The sequence below is a fragment of the Oenanthe melanoleuca genome, chromosome 3 (genome assembly GCF_029582105.1).
Source record: "Oenanthe melanoleuca isolate GR-GAL-2019-014 chromosome 3, OMel1.0, whole genome shotgun sequence".
NCBI classification, from domain to species: domain Eukaryota; kingdom Metazoa; phylum Chordata; class Aves; order Passeriformes; family Muscicapidae; genus Oenanthe; species Oenanthe melanoleuca.
In genome coordinates this window covers 34564741-34581382 of record NC_079336.1, presented here as the reverse complement: position 1 = coordinate 34581382, position 16642 = coordinate 34564741, and the positions used below count along the sequence as shown (strand labels likewise).

The following is a 16642-nucleotide window of genomic DNA, read 5'->3' as shown; positions in this document are numbered from 1 at the left end:
AACAATGTTGGTAACACACTGATGTTTTAGTTGTGGCTCAGTAGTGCTTAGCCTGAGTCCAGAGCTTTTCAGTGTTTCCTGTTCTGCCAGTGAAGAGGGGCACAAGAGGCCAGGAGGGAGTATGGCCAGGACAGCTGACCTGAGGTGGCCAAAGGGATATGCCATACCTTAAAGCAGGTTCTAGACTTGGGGGACCAGACTAGGGACTTGATTCCCTACAGAAATAAAACTGATGTTTAATGCACTCACCATTACCAATAAATAGGGACAGAGTTTGATGCTACACAGACATTCTCTAAGTTCTTCTGGAAGGAAGAAACAGTATCTACAAAAACTAATCTAAATTCCCCTATAAAGTTGTAATACAAGGTCAAGTTGCCCTTCACAGCTGTATCTGTATAGGTAATGTTTATGAGCAATCTCCAAACAGGTCATGCAAACAAAACTGTGGAAATTCTGATCCTCTTGCCTGGACCATTGGCAGACATGGAGCTGAAGGATCTCTCAGTGGGTTATGGGCAACCTCTGTGCTATCTTGCTAAATTCTTTGGAAGTTCTGCAGAAGACTTCCCCACTCCATGCAGAAGTCCACTGGTGGGAATCTTAGTCAGAAAACAAAAGTGATTCCCTACCTCAGGGCTCTTTTGTTCCAACCCAATTGAACAGCCCAAGTCCCAAAATGTCCTTCTTCATTTGTTCTGTGCAAGCTGTGCAGAGCAGTAGTCTCAACTCAGCATTTCATTAATGAGGAATGCCTCCCCAACAAGCTCAAAATAAACAAAATCATGTTTCTGTCCTATCCAACTTATATTGCAAACTAGGATCTCAGGTAATTTTAAAAAGCTATGCATCAACACAAAATACTTCCAGGAAAAGTAACTCAAGTTAATCTCTTTCAGCTCAAGCCATGGCTCAATTAACAAATCTCACCCTGAATATCACATTCCTCTTCCCTGTATCTCAAGAATCTTGCCAGCTATACTAACACACGAACAACAGAAGAAAGCAGCTATCACAAAACCCTGGGTCTTGCATCAGGTGACTGAAATGAGCATTGCACAAGGGTGCATTGATGTTATAAAAAGCCTAAAAAAATGCCAGGGGTTTTGGGTCTATTTCTTGCTATGTTTACTCTCTTACCAAAGGGTACTTGTCATACACATCCCATCTGCTGCATTGAAACATGATACCCTACCAGGTAAAATAAAAATCTCCCACACCAGCACCAGCAGGCTCTTTGTACAAATTAAAAGGATCACCACTAATATAACTTTAGATGTTCCCAGAAACTATGCTACAAAGACTGCATTTTTTTTGAAAGCTTCTCCTCTTGTAGAACAGAATCTCAGCTCCTAGTGAAGACTCTGCCCTCATGGGTGCACACGAAAAGTCACAGGTTCATAATCCAGAAATATTCATACTCGTATCAAGTACAGAGAGCTGAGAGTGCAAAATGAACACAAATGAGGATGATGCTATTTGTTGCACCCATTTCAGTCTCCTTATGTTTCCAGGATTTTTAAAAAAAAAAACTCTCCTAGGTTTTTTATCTTCAGTCAAAATAGATTATTTGGTCTATTTTGAGTACTGAAAAGGACCATGCAGTTCAGTGTATCTAGTTAATGAATATTCTAAAATCTCAGCATATCTGAGTCTTCATACTTTACAAGAGGCCAGCTCATACAAGATTGCGTTAAGACTTGTAGAACATATTACATTATCTGCCCACAAAGGTCCTAAAGAGAAATAAGAAGGAAAAAAACCACCCCAAACCTGATGACAGAAGAACAGAGAAGGGCAGGATCATGCTAGAGGGACATCAGATTCCTGGACCATGTTCCCAGAAACAGGCAGGATTTTCCTCATGGCCATCTCCTTCCCTACCCTTATGAAGATCAGCACCCTCGTGCCTCTTATATTTGAGGATAGCCTTTTGAAAGAGATTCCATTTTCACTTTTACAACGTACAAGAAAAACACAATAAAAATCCCAAAGAGTGGGCAGCTCCTGTCCAGAAAGATAGAAAGAGATATTCCTTAACCATCACTCCCACCAAGGAACACAGTGGACCATTGTTATCAAAAAGCCAATGCACTGATAAGGACTGGAAGCCTAGCAAAGCCAGAAGCACAGAAAAGCCCATAAGGTACTGATGTTGGAAGAGAGAGAGTTGAAAGCAGTCAGAGATGGAAAAAGATGCCCCAAGAACAAAAAAAACCACTAGAGTTGAAAGCAGAGTGAACTAGAGTGAAAAGCAGAAAAGCTTTCTAGAAAAGCAGAAAAGCTTTCACTAGAGTCAAAGCAGAAAAAATAAGATTGCAGATTGAGACAAGTAAAAGCTAGAGGACAGGATGAGGAAGTAAATACTGAACACAACTTTTTAAAAGCCTCGGAAGATGTGGCACAACAATCAGTCTGATGTGTAAAGATAAGCTGGAAAGGTACGGAAGAGGGACACTTATCCTTTTTCATTCTCTCACAAACTCTTTCTTAAAGGATTGTCAAAAAACCTCTTGCTTTATTCACATATTTTGTGGGTTCTAAGAGTTGACTCAGCACTTATCAGCCACTATTAGGAGCACAACTAGCAAAACAACAGGAGATTGGTAGAGGATGAGGAACAGATCAAAGAAAATCAGATGATTCTCTAATCAATGATATGAAAGTACTAGGACAAAAGAGGGGGAATACAAAATTGGGGAACAATGCAGAGCTTTTAGAAGTGGCACAGAATTAAGAGAAAATGGGAAAATTAAATGGTGAAAAGGTGAAGGACATCTTCTTTACCTTAAAATCACAGGAGTGGCCTAACATGGTAAAACACACATTGCTGTTTCAGTGCAGACACGATCAAGCTTCACACCTGAACTGTGCTGCTCCATGTCTGGATTTGCAGGTACTGCAGTGTGAGTAAGCAGGAGTTAACAGCAGAGTTCTGCTCTGTCGGCACTACAGGACTGAATCACACCTTATCAAGGGAGCTGCATTGCCACACAACCACCAGCTCCCAGTGGTGTCTAAAACAGAGAGAGAAAACTAAGTCCTCCAGAGGAGGACTGACTCTTGTGCCGTTTTCTCACAGTCTCCCTGCCCCCACCCCACCCTTTTTTTTTTGTCTCAATACAGAGAGGCAAAAAGGAGGGGTAGAAACAGAATACAAGCAGATTATATATTTGTACTCTTGTTTTCCAGTCCTTCCAGAAAGGCCAGTTTTGTAAACAGAGAGAAAGCTGAGATTTTCTTTATGTTATTTATGTTTCTTTATGTTATGTTGTTAACTACTCCCATGACTGTAACACACTATGCAGAGTTCACAATTATCTCTCTGCTCAACATTATCAAAAATGCACTGCAACTTCTTTTGCAACACGTTATTTTAGTCAGATTATCTACACCTAAAAACACTCAGCCTATTGTTTCAACAGCACAGACCTGCATGAGAATTATAAAAATTATCCAATATCATATTATCTTGGCTACAGATTTAATTTCACAGAATATGAAACTTCACTGGAAATCATTGTACAAGACAAGGAAATACAACATTCATTTCTTTTTTTTTGTCTTTTTTTCCCTTTATATTAAGTGTGAGCCTACTACAATTCCCTCTGGGAGGATATTTTTCATACAAAACCACATTCTTTGGGTCTTATTCACATAAACAGTCATTGAACTGAATGAGATCAGCCACAGAAGCAGGGAAATCAGGTTTTGATCCAGCATTACCGATACAAAACATAACATAAAATACAATTTTAAAAAACAGGATAATAAGTATCTATCTTTAAACTATCTAACAATGCAAAAACTAGTCAAAGGTTTTGCTTTTCTACCCTTCTGAGATTTAATACAGTAAACTAATTTTAATTTTGCTACACACAATTTGTTTTTAATTACCTCTCTGTGGGCCATATTGTTATTTGAGTACAAATCAACTTTATTCATGATCCTTAATTAAGCAAGGCCTGAAAATCCTACTTTCAGAGAATAAGGGAAGTGATTTTCAATTCATTACCAAGTACTGGTACTTTACCAAGTACTGGTAGCACTTTTGCCTGACTCTTTTCCCTGAAAAACCATATATATTTTGAGCCAAGCTTAACATATACAGAACATTAAAAAAAAAAACTTTTGTTAGCAGAAGAGTGGATGCTCATACACAAAATTTGAATGAAGATGACTGATCAACTGAAGCCTGCTTTTTATAAATAAAAAGGACAGACACACAAGAGATGCTTGCTGCTATATTAAAATTTACAATGTGACTTAATTAATAACAAACTAAGACACTGCCTATATAGTTAATGATTTCCAAAATCTCAGTATTTTGGGGAAGATGACAAGTATACAGCTCCATAGAATGATAGAAAAATCCTTTATCTTTGTGTGAAACACTGTAGCACATATTTACTAATGTGCTGAGAAATTTCATCAAAGTGCCACTCTCCTCTGATAACCTTCCCTGATGTGGCTTACTTGAAAAGCACATTTAGTGCTTTTTCCACTAAGGCAGAGTATCCATGTGTTTCATGAGAGTTACACAGAATTGAAACACAGAGCAAGTTCTCAATTACACTGACACTCTTTATTCCATGTCTGGGAAAGACTGAGAATTGGTCCCAGACAAAACTAGCTTTACACCACAGCCTCCTGAGTAGCTCAACACTAGTTTCAGCCTAGTCAAGAAGAGAGTCTTAATTTCAAATTCTGAGGAGAACAAATAAACTTCTAAAATGTTGATTTGCTTTTTTATTTCAAGTGCTGTGCTCAGTTCTTCTGAATGCACCCTTACCTGTTTTGTTGGTGTGCCTGCTTACTAAAAGCAGCTCATCCCACGCAAGTATATTCAGACACTTGCTGCATGTACAAACTCACATATGACATGTAAGCAAATTAATATTATTACGAATTTTCAAAAAAACTATTCTTGAAAGCTGGAAATACATGTATCCAAGTTCTGTATGCTTGATTTTGAAAAAAACATGTTTCTATCTTCCATGTCAAGTATCCTACTTTCAGGATTACAAACAAAAAGAAGAAAAACCTTGCACAGTTCTAATAAATGAAGCAGCAACATCCTCCTCATTTGTATGTCTGCAGTTATAGACATGAAAAGCTAAATTCTCTAAAAGAATATGGAACCCAAAAGTATGCTTTTTAACTTCTCAACCATGTGCTGGTGGGCAGAGATAAGTGGAACAGAAAGGAGGTAGAAAAAAATTTGTTGTTTGTTTGTTTTTTTTAACCTAAATCACTCTTGTATGGACACTATGAATCTGGGAACAATTTCTTAAAATAACAGTTTTTTTCAGGTAAGAGACTCTGCCAAGGTCCAGAGCTTACACCTACAAATTCTGCTTTGATTTATTGATATGGCATGCTGTTTAGTGAAAGTATTCATAGCACTCTTTTAATTCTGCCATTCACTTTCCTATTGGGACTCATCTTGCTTCCAGGTAAACATTATTTATTGAGAAAGGATGAATAAACAAAGCAGAACTAAATATAGAAACAGTCAACCTGTTCTGACAAGCAGGAAGAATGAGAAGCAGAAGTGAGTTACTGTAACACACACAGGGCTCTCTTTGACCAAAACTAAATCCCAAATAGAATACTGAAACTTAAATTTTTATGAAGCAAGCTGGATGTGATTGCAATGTAGATCAGATAGAGGTGAATGTTGATTGTTTGGACACAAGACAGATGTTTAAATTAAGCTACTTCACATTTGTGGTGAGTGTACACATAGCCTGTTACCACAGTTGCATTGTCTTCAATAACTCATGTCAAACCCCCAAAGATTCCCTTCAAAGGAAGGAACGCTGCTTAAAGAAAAAAAAAGCAAACCCACAAAAAAAGTCCCAGTATTATAAAGACTAGGCAGTCATGGGATAACAGGAAAAGTCCTCATCTGTATAAAGAACCAGTTAGACAGGAAATAAACAATACAAGGTCAATCTTCGCAAGAGAAGGACACTAAGCCTGCAGCCCCAAAGCCATCTGCATTAAGCATATATTGTGTTCATTATACCCACTAATGAATCACAAGGGGACAGTAAAAGATTACAACTGTTAAAATGGCTGGTAGATTTCAATACCATTTAAACATTTGGCCAGGCTGACCATGAAACCATTCACCTACACCTCCAAACCAGGCTCATCATACCTGCAGCCATGGGACTTGCTTAGCTCCTGGCCACAGTCCAGGAGGAGCTGAAGGAAATCTTCCCAGACAGACAGATTTCCCCAGAAATCTCTCCTGTCCTAGTCAGTGAGAGATGTCCACCTCCCACGCCTTCAGCTGAAGTATTTGTAAAAATGGTCACACAGAGAAGCTGCTAATGTTAGGCACTTTGTTATTCCAACATGTCAAAAGCATCTGTGTCACTTGGTAAGTTTTTGAAAACTCTTTACATTATTAGAATTTAAATAATGTAAATTTGATCTTGTTTATTTTGAGGCTAGCAGTAACTAAGACAGCTAACATCAACACTCTCTCTTGACTAAGCTGTCCTCAAATCCAGTTCTGCTTTATCAGGCATGCTGGTAATGAAGCTGCTCACCTGCAGGGGCACCTCCACTTGTCTTTCAAGACACCAGGGAATAAGTGAAATGGATGGCAGCCTCACCCAGTGCATGCCAGCTCAGGATTTCTTAAACCCTGGCTTCCCCAGACTGATTAAGTGTAGTCTCACAGGGAAAGAAGAGAATCCAACTTAGCAGCTGACTTCATTAATAATATATTATACTTCATGTTTAAGCTTACTCCACACTGAGGCTACCATTCATAGCAATACTTACACCATAAGCTTTAAAATAAACATTAAAAAACACCATAAACTTAAAAATAAAAAAGAGCACATGGAAAGAGAATGGCTGGATTTTACACAGAAGCTGTGAGAAAACAACAACACATACTTGCAAGAATTCAGGAGCTGCTGCAAAATCTGGAAAAAACAAACTGATAAGAAAGTGCTGCTGGATTCAAACCAGAACAATAACATCAATGAAAAACTGTAGTTGTCAGGCAGATAATTCTGCAGCCAGAATAAAGACACCTCCCTTCCCTCCATCCCATAATACTCTTGAAAGACTTCAGCCAGACATAGTCAAATCCCAAAAGCACTCAGACAGAAAATGAAGGAAAATTACTCATATGTAAGCTTTACAAAATAATAAAAATCTGAGTTAAGCAACAGGTCTGCCTGGCAGTTATTAGTGCAATTATTTGCATCAGTAATGATACAGTGGAAAGATCACATCCTGCCCAAGACTCTGAACTAGCTACAATTTCTGCATCTGTGGCACAGACAGACATCAAACTCTGAACAGAAGTAAAACATACCTAAAATGATTCACTGTGACCACTATTAAAAAGTTACTCAGATATTAAGCTCATATATAATTACATTCACAGTGCTTTCTTATTTTATAAGGCTTTATTTTCCTCAGTGACTGACCCAACCGAAACAATTTAAGGCACTTTAACTCAGAAGTGTATTGGCACAATATAAATAGACTTAGCAACCATACTTCCTAAGATGTTACATTACAGATGCTGTTAAAACCAACAGAAAATATTCCTGACTGGTTTAAAGCAATTGGCATCTCAAACTGAGAAAAGGAAATAATCACACTGCAATGCAGACACAATGAAGATGCACACTCATAAGGAACTAATTTCCATCAATTCCAAATGCATTTTCCATAATGCAAATGAAAATGCTTTTGTCCAACAGTGTGCCAAGATATGCATACAAAACCAGTATCTTCATTGGCGCACTTCACTAAGTGGATGATGCTTAGGTGGGGAAGGTGGCAAATCATGAGAAAGTAGCTTGTTTAAATCCAGGATTTGAAGGAGGTATGGTTTAATGATTTGAAGAGTACTCCAAATTTGCTTTTGATCATGACATAAGATTAAAAAGCCTAGGATTTTTTGGCATAGGAGTATATTATTTTTCCTTCAAGATTACAGGAATCCTGCTGTGCTCAGCACATCACACCCCAGCTACCCTGTAGCCCCAGTATGCTCCATCTGGCTAGCATCCACACCAGATACTTCCATCCACCACTTGCCACAGATGTGCCCAAATCCCATCCCTAATCACAGCCAGATTCCCCCCCATGGCTTGGCTGAGATAGGCATCTAGGGTTTGTAGGACCAGCAGTGGGTATGGGGAATGGGAAGGAGAGAGCCACAGAGGAAAAGCAGGAAGACACGAGTGCTGGCTGGAAGACTCTTCCTGTTCATTCCAAGGACTGTTAATTTCATCTCACACATGGCAAGATCACCGACAAAGGATAAAAAGTAAAACAGTACAAGAGCAAGCCAGCAATCTACAGTCCTGCATTGTGTCATGAGCTACCTGTGTGTTTGACATTGCATCAGAAGTACATCACTGAGGCTACCAAGGCAACCGCTCCACAACTGGATAATGCAAGAATTCAAGCTGTTGCACTGTATCCATTAGGCCATCCAATGGGGATTGATTTATAGCAATGGGATATACCAAATTGACTGTTAGAGCTAATAAGCTAGATTGCTTTTAGCGGCAAAGTCCTGTGACAGCCTTAATGCTTCATTTATCACACACCTCTCAAAAATATGCCCTAAATTGACACTCATTTAATCACTGGGTTTTTTTGATAGCATTCTTGACCCTGGTATCAAACTTCTGCACACCAAGAGTATCCTTCCTGCTTCGCTCTCAACACCTGCGCATCTCCAACTCAACCTCAGTGTTTTCCAGAAAACAAGAAAAATACCTGTGTGGCCAAAGCAGCAGTACTTTGAATAGAAACCATCACTGTGTCATGCACAACCTGTCAAAGAGAACATTCCAGTCACAGGGAGCATCCCAACACTCATGTAATTGAAAGCTATGCAACAACTAAGCAAGGACTCCACACATTTATTCTGACTCTTCCTAAATTTGGAACACCTGCCTTCACAAATCCAACAGTCTTCTGAATGGCGCATGAAATAAACCAAATACAGACAAAAGGAGTGGAAAAGGTTTAGAAAGAGACCAGTACACATAATTCAGTGACAGCAAGGTCACAGCAAGACACAGGGTATTTCAGGTTGTCATTATTCTCACAACTGCTGTCAGTGAACTGTAACAAACTATTCTTCAGCAGCATCTGCTAACAGGGAGTGGAGCAGTCAAGTGAGAAGTAACTAAGCTATTCCTAAAGGGTTAGCAATGGTATGCAAGAATATTTCTAGTATTGTACTTCAGAAATTATTCTGGAGATCTTGGGGATCAAAATAGCTGGATAGAAGGCAGGGAAGAAAATCAGCCCCTTGCTGTTATGCATTAAGGTATTTCTGAAGTGCAGCTCTACACCTATTTTTGGCTGGATCATTTTTGAGGAAGTCACATATTTAATTCCTGAATGAACAAAAGGAACTAAAAATATTTATTTCAAATTTTTATTTGCCCAAAGCAATTACAATCAATTTATGTCTTTGACAAATATCTACCTAGATCAATCTTGCCAATAAAATATGGCACCTCATTTGTGGTTTTAAATAAAATACTTCCACCAGGGACATGTTGTACTGATATGGCTCTAAAAAAAGATACACTGTGAGTTCTCAGCAAGTTCATCCAAAGTCCTAACTGTTGAGGGGAAAAAAGGAATTGCACATCTGAAACTAATGAGAATAAATACAGTTGTATTCTTAATTAATTTAAGAATCTGAAAGTGCTTTACATACATTTGCTGGTACACCACCTATTCAAACCAATAAGCATTGTTTATCCTGTTATACAGATTTAGAGAAAGTAAGGTTTTTTCTTTTACATCACAAAATGACTCACTGACAAAGTCAAACAGAGGTGAAGCTAAAGACACATGGAGAAATGCAGCTTGAGGCTCAATTGCTCATTGCCACACCCTACAAGCACCTGATTTATTAAGGTATCACTAATCTCACCTACTCCAAGAACACTGTAAGTTTGATAATCCAAACTCCAGAATGTGCCACCTGTGACAGGACAAGATGCAAAGCCTGGTGCTGAGACTACATTATATCAGCCAACATGGGAGCCCCATTAGTGCAGACAACTTCTCACAATTTCTTTTCCCCCCCAGAAAAAGATCTCTGTGAAAAAAGACTTGAAGGAAAGTACCTGCATGATCAGGAAGTTTTCACTTTATTTTTACCAATAATTTACTGGCTATTTAATTTCTTGTGTTCAAAGCCAGTCTCCTATATGAGATTGGTAGCACTGTCTGGGTAAATATTAAGGAGCAGGGGAAAGTGAAAACCTTCCAACTGAATATTACCACAAAATCTCTTTTTAATTTTATTAGTTTATTTTCAAACAAAACAACAGGGAGAAAAGCATCACTACTGCTGCTACACAATTGCCATTTATCCTTGCAGACTAATAGGTCCTCATGGACAAACATCATCTACATACCAGGTATCTAAATGCCATTATGCAGGCACCCAACTCTAAGTTTTCTATATGCAGTGTATTTAACTATTTTTGAGTATTTTCTGCTAAGAAATTGTTATGAAGTTCTGAAGGAGAGTCATTACACCATGTCTTGTGGTCTGCAATGCAACTGCAGATCTTACAAGTAATCACACATCTCCAGAAACACCTTGTTTTCCAACTATCTAGAGAATGAAGATTACACAATACTTGGAACCTGAGACTGCCAAAATAAGTTATAAAACTAGCTGCGCAGCCTGACACATCACCTTGAAAGAAAGTAAACATTCTCCTCAGCATAAACCACAGACTCAATACAGTTTTACCAGGGGATCTGATCCATGCTTAACCTATGCTGCATAAGTGTTAAGACATGGTTACATTTTTCTGTCTTTGGACAGAGGTAGGCTTACTGATCTTCCCAATTACTCCTTTAACATTGGTAGGACATTCTAAGTTAAACAACTATTGGGGCAAAGATTCACCTACCAGCAAGCTACTTTCTAACCCTCTCAATGTTTTTCCTGTGAACAAAAGGTATTCAGTAGCAGACAACACGTCCTTTTGGTTATTGCAATGCACATGAAATATCAAGCAGAAACCCAAACAATCACTTCATATATAATTATAAAAATATGAAGATATTGGTTATGCCTTTTAAAAAAAACAGAGCACTGTCTACAGCCTATGCTGTAATACACATAACACCCCAGGGCACGATAAGCTCTTTATTAATGGTTACAATAAAAAGAACACTGCACAACAATTACATGCCGTAGCCATGGATTTCCACAATCAGAGCTCTACCAGCAGCCAGTCTGTACTTACGAGGTATTGAGACCTCAGGGGAGGGTGATGTTTGCAGCAAACTAGTGGAAATATTTCCAGTGGAGTTTTCAGGTGATGTCAACAACAGGAAGGATGACTTTGAGCCAGATTTCCATTTCTCATCAGACACGGCCTTAAAAGTTGGAACAAGAGCGTTAAAACTCCTCATTTTCACCCCCAAACCTGCGTTTTAACTCCTACGTCGACACAGGCTCCGGTACCTACGCGGCATCCCGGAGGGTCGGAGTCTGCTCCTCCCCGCGCTGCAATAACACTTTCACTACCCCGGTCCGGGGCAGCGGCTTCGCCGCGGTCTTCCCCATCTGCAGCCCCGCCACAGCCCGGCCACCTCCACCATCACCTGCGCGGCCCCGCCCCGCCCGACCCCGCCGCCGCTCCGCGCTCCCCCGCGCCACCGCAGCCACACGCACCCGCGCTCACCTGCGCTGCCCCTCCGCGGCACCGCTCCCGCCGGGCCGGGCCGGGCTCGGCACTGCCCCTCAGCCCCACCGCTCCCGCCGGGCCGGGCCGGGCTCGGCACTGCCCCTCAGCCCCACCGCTCCCGCCGGGCCGGGCCGGGCTCGGCACTGCCCCTCAGCCCCACCGCTCCCGCCGGGCCGGGCCGGGCTCGGCACTGCCCCTCCGCGGCACCGCTCCCGCCGGGCCGGGCCGGGCTCGGCACTGCCCCTCCGCGGCACCGCTCCCGCCGGGCCGGGCCGGGCTCGGCACTGCCCCTCAGCCCCACCGCTCCCGCCGGGCCGGGCCGGGCTCGGCACTGCCCCTCAGCCCCACCGCTCCCGCCGGGCTGGGCCGGGCTCGGCACTGCCCCTCCGCGGCACCGCTCCCGCCGGGCCGGGCCGGGCTCGGCACTGCCCCTCAGCCCCACCGCTCCCGCCGGGCCGGGCCGGGCTCGGCACTGCCCCTCCGCGGCACCGCTCCCGCCGGGCCGGGCCGGGCTCGGCACTGCCCCTCAGCCCCACCGTTCCCGCCGGGCCGGGCTCGGCACTGCCCCTCCAGCGGCGCCTCCGCCGCCGGGCCGGGGCTGCCCCGGGGGAGGCGCTGCCGCCGCCGCCGCTGCCGTGCCCGCTCTGAGGGCGACACCGAGCGGCCGCGGCGGGCGGGCAGCGCCCATCGATCGGGCCGGGCCGCCTCCCGCCCCGCCGGCCACGGCCGACGGACCCCGCGGCCCGGCCAAGAACACAGGGCTCTGGCCGGAGCAGGGCTCCACGCCCTGCTGGGCGCTCTCCTGGACCGAAGTTCCTTTGCAGCTTAATTATGGGAGCTCATAATAGTTTGTGTGGAAGTAGAAGCGCTACAAAACCAGAGAATCAGAAAGGGTCGGGTTGGGAGGGACCGCAGTGGGTCACCTCGTCCTAGAGCACTGGAACAGGACTGCCTCCAGAGAGCTCTTGAGTATCTCCAGTGAGGGAACTTCCACAATCCCTCTGTTCCAGCGCATGGTCATCCACACAGTACATTAGTTTCTTCCTTACGTTCAGGTGGAACTTCCCATACATCAGTTTCTGCCTGTTGCTTCGTATCAGAGTGGTTGAGACCACCCGGAAGAGCCTGGCTCCAACTTCTTGGTAACCTCCCTTTAGATATTTATACACAGTAAGTAATGCGGTCTCCTCTCAGTCACTTCTTCAGCAAGCAGGCTCAGAACCCTCACCCTTTCCTCATAAGAGAGTCTTCCAATTACTCTCGTTGTCCTCCACTGGACCCACAACAGCTGCATGTCCCTCTTGTATCGAGGAGCTCAGAATTGGACACAATAAAATTTCCCCTATTTCAGGGAGGCCAGATGCCCTTCCCTACAGCAGGGAGCCAGTCAGCGGGCTTTGAAGTCTGAGCTGAATGTCAGAGAGGGACGCCTTGAGACTTGACTGTGCCTGCTTAATGCCTCACCCAGCCCTGCAGCTATCACAATATCACTGGGACCTTCTGCTCACCCAAGTCATGTGTTTGTGTGGGCAATTATGAGTGAATGTCAGTAATTCACAAACTGGTAGGGAGGCAAGTTGGACAGGACCATTGTAGATATCAGGAGAGGTGAAAGAAGTTTGTATGAGTAGGCTGAGTAAAATTATAAAAGTGGGATTGGAGAAGAAGGAGAAAACAGAAAACAAGGAGCTGTTCCCCATACAATGCTTGATCTCACAGGCAAATCGCTTTCAAAGGCTGTTCCTCTGACCTGAAGGCATTCTCAAAATGCCCTAAATGAATTGATGCCCTAAACAAACCAAACATTGAAGTATCACAGGCACTTCCTAGTTATGTCATGAGTATATTCTTTTGAATGTTTTTTTCAGATTATTCTACTTATGCCTTTTTCACTAAACAATTACTGTGGTAATCATCGTTCTGTGGCAATAGTCATAGCAGAGGTTCACATGAAAACCCTCGATGCTTCCCAGGAAAGATTGATTGACTGTCTGACTGACTGGATTTATTGTTCTCATGCCTCCCTGATCTCAGCAAGCCCTTGTCAAAACTACAGCATTAATCTGAAGTCTGGTATCATTATTTAAGTTAAAGTGTAGTTGCTAAAACACATAAAAACACTGTGATTTTCACTACATACAATAGTTTAGTTTGCTCATTTTCATAATCAGGATAGACTTACTTCATGTGAATTTTATTTAATTTGATATTGTGAAAAATTCTAATGTAGGAATAGAAGTATTTGTGTGAGTAACAGTTAATCTGTATGTTAAATAAGTTCTGTATATGTAAAAGTTTGCAGAACTATTTTGGTTATGTTTGATCATTACAGCTGAGAAACAAGATGTTAGCACATTGTAGAAATAGCTTTCTTGGCACAGATCTGTCACCAGTGTATTTCATGGGAATTTTCTCTCTTTAACAGGAACAGGATGAGACCTATCATGATCCTGCTAACAGGTGTAGATAGGTTCCTTGATGGGGTGGATATCAGTGGGACAATTCCCTGTGCTTAAGTAACATTAACCTTTTCTAATGCAGACAGTCGATTTTGTATTTTCTGGATTTTTTTTTTTTTTTTCTGGTGGGGAGAGAAAGGAATGACACAGAAAGAATAGAATGTCTATGAACTGCAGCTCTCCATGGACAAAGTCTAGTCACATCTATCACTGTACATGTCATATATGCAAAGACTCAACCTGTTATTTACCTGCCCTTACTACAAGTCCCGTGACTGAAGGCTGGGCACAGTTTCATTATGTGCACACAGCTTCAAAGTCAAGTGACCTGACAAGAGGAAAAAAAAGAAAAAGGCCCAGTGCAAAGGAGACTGAAAACCCTGGTGGCAAAGGGACAGAAGAAGAACAAGTCCTGAGGCTTATGTAGAGTCCAGAACACGTTATATTGCCAAGAGATTGGCAGAAATGCTACAGCCCTACTCTAAAAACCTCTCTGGCCTGGACTCTGTGGCTTTGAACCTGAAGCTGTGGTCAGGTAGGAGATCGCTGATGTCAGTTGCAGGAAGGTTGTGGAAGAGCTGCATTGCAACCAGTCCTCTTCTTTGAGGACTACACCAATGTAGTATTTTAACATATCCAAATTATTCTTTCTCTCATTATTCGTGCTTCATATCTCTTTGTATAGAAGAAACCTAATACAGACATTTCTGGGAAGACCCAGTTGGCCTTGAAATCTAACAGCCTTTTGTGCACATAAGTGATCAGCTGGTGTGTGAGACAGATGGTCCTTCATTACACACTTGGAAACTCTCTTCCTCTTTCCATCAGTTTTCAGCAGGCTAATGCCTGTCAGGGCTGTCCCAAGACACAATGCTGAAAATGCGACTGAAAAAAAACTCCTGCTCCAAACCCAAGTCCTAATTCCTTTTACAGGATTCAGCTTTGAAAGGTTTCCCATAATCTTTAAGTACATTGTTAATCTGTTCAAGCAAAACTTCCAAGCAAGTTGATAAATTGAGAATAAAGGCAGGCCTTTCAATAAATTTGTATATTAATAGGCAAGAGGGATTTCTCCCACCTCTGAACAGATGTGTACCTCCATTATGTCCAGTGGGTTGGTGCAACCTGGAAGGCTTGGTGATAACATTGTCATGCAGCACAGAGGTGGGAAAAATAATCAGCTGCAAGAAAAAAGTGGAGACTCCAAACAGAAGTCTAATCAATATACTGAATGCAAGGAGGGAGAATGGGACAGGAAGAAGTAGAAAGAGAGAAACAGAAACAGAGGAAAATTTGGTGTTGGAGAATCAGGAATTCGGCTGCCAGTCACCACAGTGGGAAGCATGGGATGAGAGTCAGGGGCTAACACACACACTCGGGAGCTTAGACTGGTAGAAGATAAGAAGAGCAGCACTGGAAACTCCTGAGAAAGTGCCTGGGTGAGAGGCAGGAGGTCTGACTTTGCAGAGGAAACAATGTCAGGGAGATGAGTGCACCTTGGTCTGTCAGGGGCATCAGCTTCTTCAGAGATTTCACTACTATGTCTCTCTTTAGTGCTCCTTATTAATCAAGTTATTATTTCTAAAATTATCTCTCTAACCTGTACTGCAAATACTTTACCTCCCACCATCAGTGCCTGAGTTAACATTTTAGGCTTGACAGGTGGCATGGAAGGAGCATGGGGCAGTCAGCAGGCAGTGTCGACGGCACATTTGGGATTGGAGCGGGCTTGGCAGATGGGTGAGCTGAGCAGCACCAGGCACACACTGGTCCTTCCAATGTCCCAGAATCTTCCACATGCTAGAAGTGTATACAGATGATGCAGGAGAGTCCCAAGTTTGTATTTGGGGTTTGTGAAGGGTGAAGTTGCAGGATGTGACCAAGATGGGGAGGCTCAGGGAAGACCTTACCATTCTCTTCAAACTGACTGAAAGGAGGTTGTAGCCAGATCAGACTCCTCTCCCAGGCAGCCAGTGACAAGAGGAGAGGACATAGTCTTAAGCTGCCTCAGGGGAAATTTAGGTTCTACATTAGGGAGAAATTCTTCATAGAGAGAGAAATTATTCACAGAGAGAGTGATTAGATTCACAATGTGCTGCCCAGGTAGATGGTGGAGTCACCATCCCTGGAGGTGTTTAAGGAAAGACTGGACGTGGCACTTAGTGCCATGGTGTAGTTGACATGGTGGTGTTCAGTCGTAGGTTGGACTCGATGATACCAGAGGTCTTTTCCAACCTATTTGGTCCGTGACGGTAAGGATTCTGAGCAGGGATGCTTGTAATAGAAACGCCAGGTGCCATCTCGGTGCCGCTGCGGGGCACACCTGACCACTCCGCTCGCCCACCGCGGCGCCCCGCACGCCACAGGCAGCGCCGGGCGTGTGCACCACTCCCACGGGTGTCTGTCGGGACAGCAGGGCCGGGGCGAGCGGCGGCGGCGAGCCCCGGACCCGCCGGT

General features: G+C 42.9%; 2 protein-coding genes across 6 annotated transcripts in view; one reads left to right on the top strand and one right to left on the bottom strand.

The window, feature by feature from the left end:
- ANKRD6 (ankyrin repeat domain 6) overlaps positions 1-11779 on the bottom strand; it is an 86158-nt gene extending 74379 nt beyond the window's left edge. For 4 of the 5 annotated variants that reach the window (XM_056487500.1, XM_056487502.1, XM_056487501.1 and 1 more), the window contains exons 1-2: positions 11724-11779; positions 11283-11415 (exon numbers count right to left, since the gene is read on the bottom strand). The gene's annotated coding sequence lies outside the window, so the exon portion shown is untranslated. Of the gene's footprint in view, positions 1-11282; positions 11416-11507; positions 11656-11723 lie in introns of those variants that run through there. The other variant, XM_056487505.1, reaches the window with a different exon arrangement.
- The window catches only part of UBE2J1 (ubiquitin conjugating enzyme E2 J1), a 179574-nt gene that overhangs the window by 105137 nt on the left and 57795 nt on the right, over positions 1-16642 (top strand). The gene's annotated exons all lie outside the window — the stretch shown is intronic.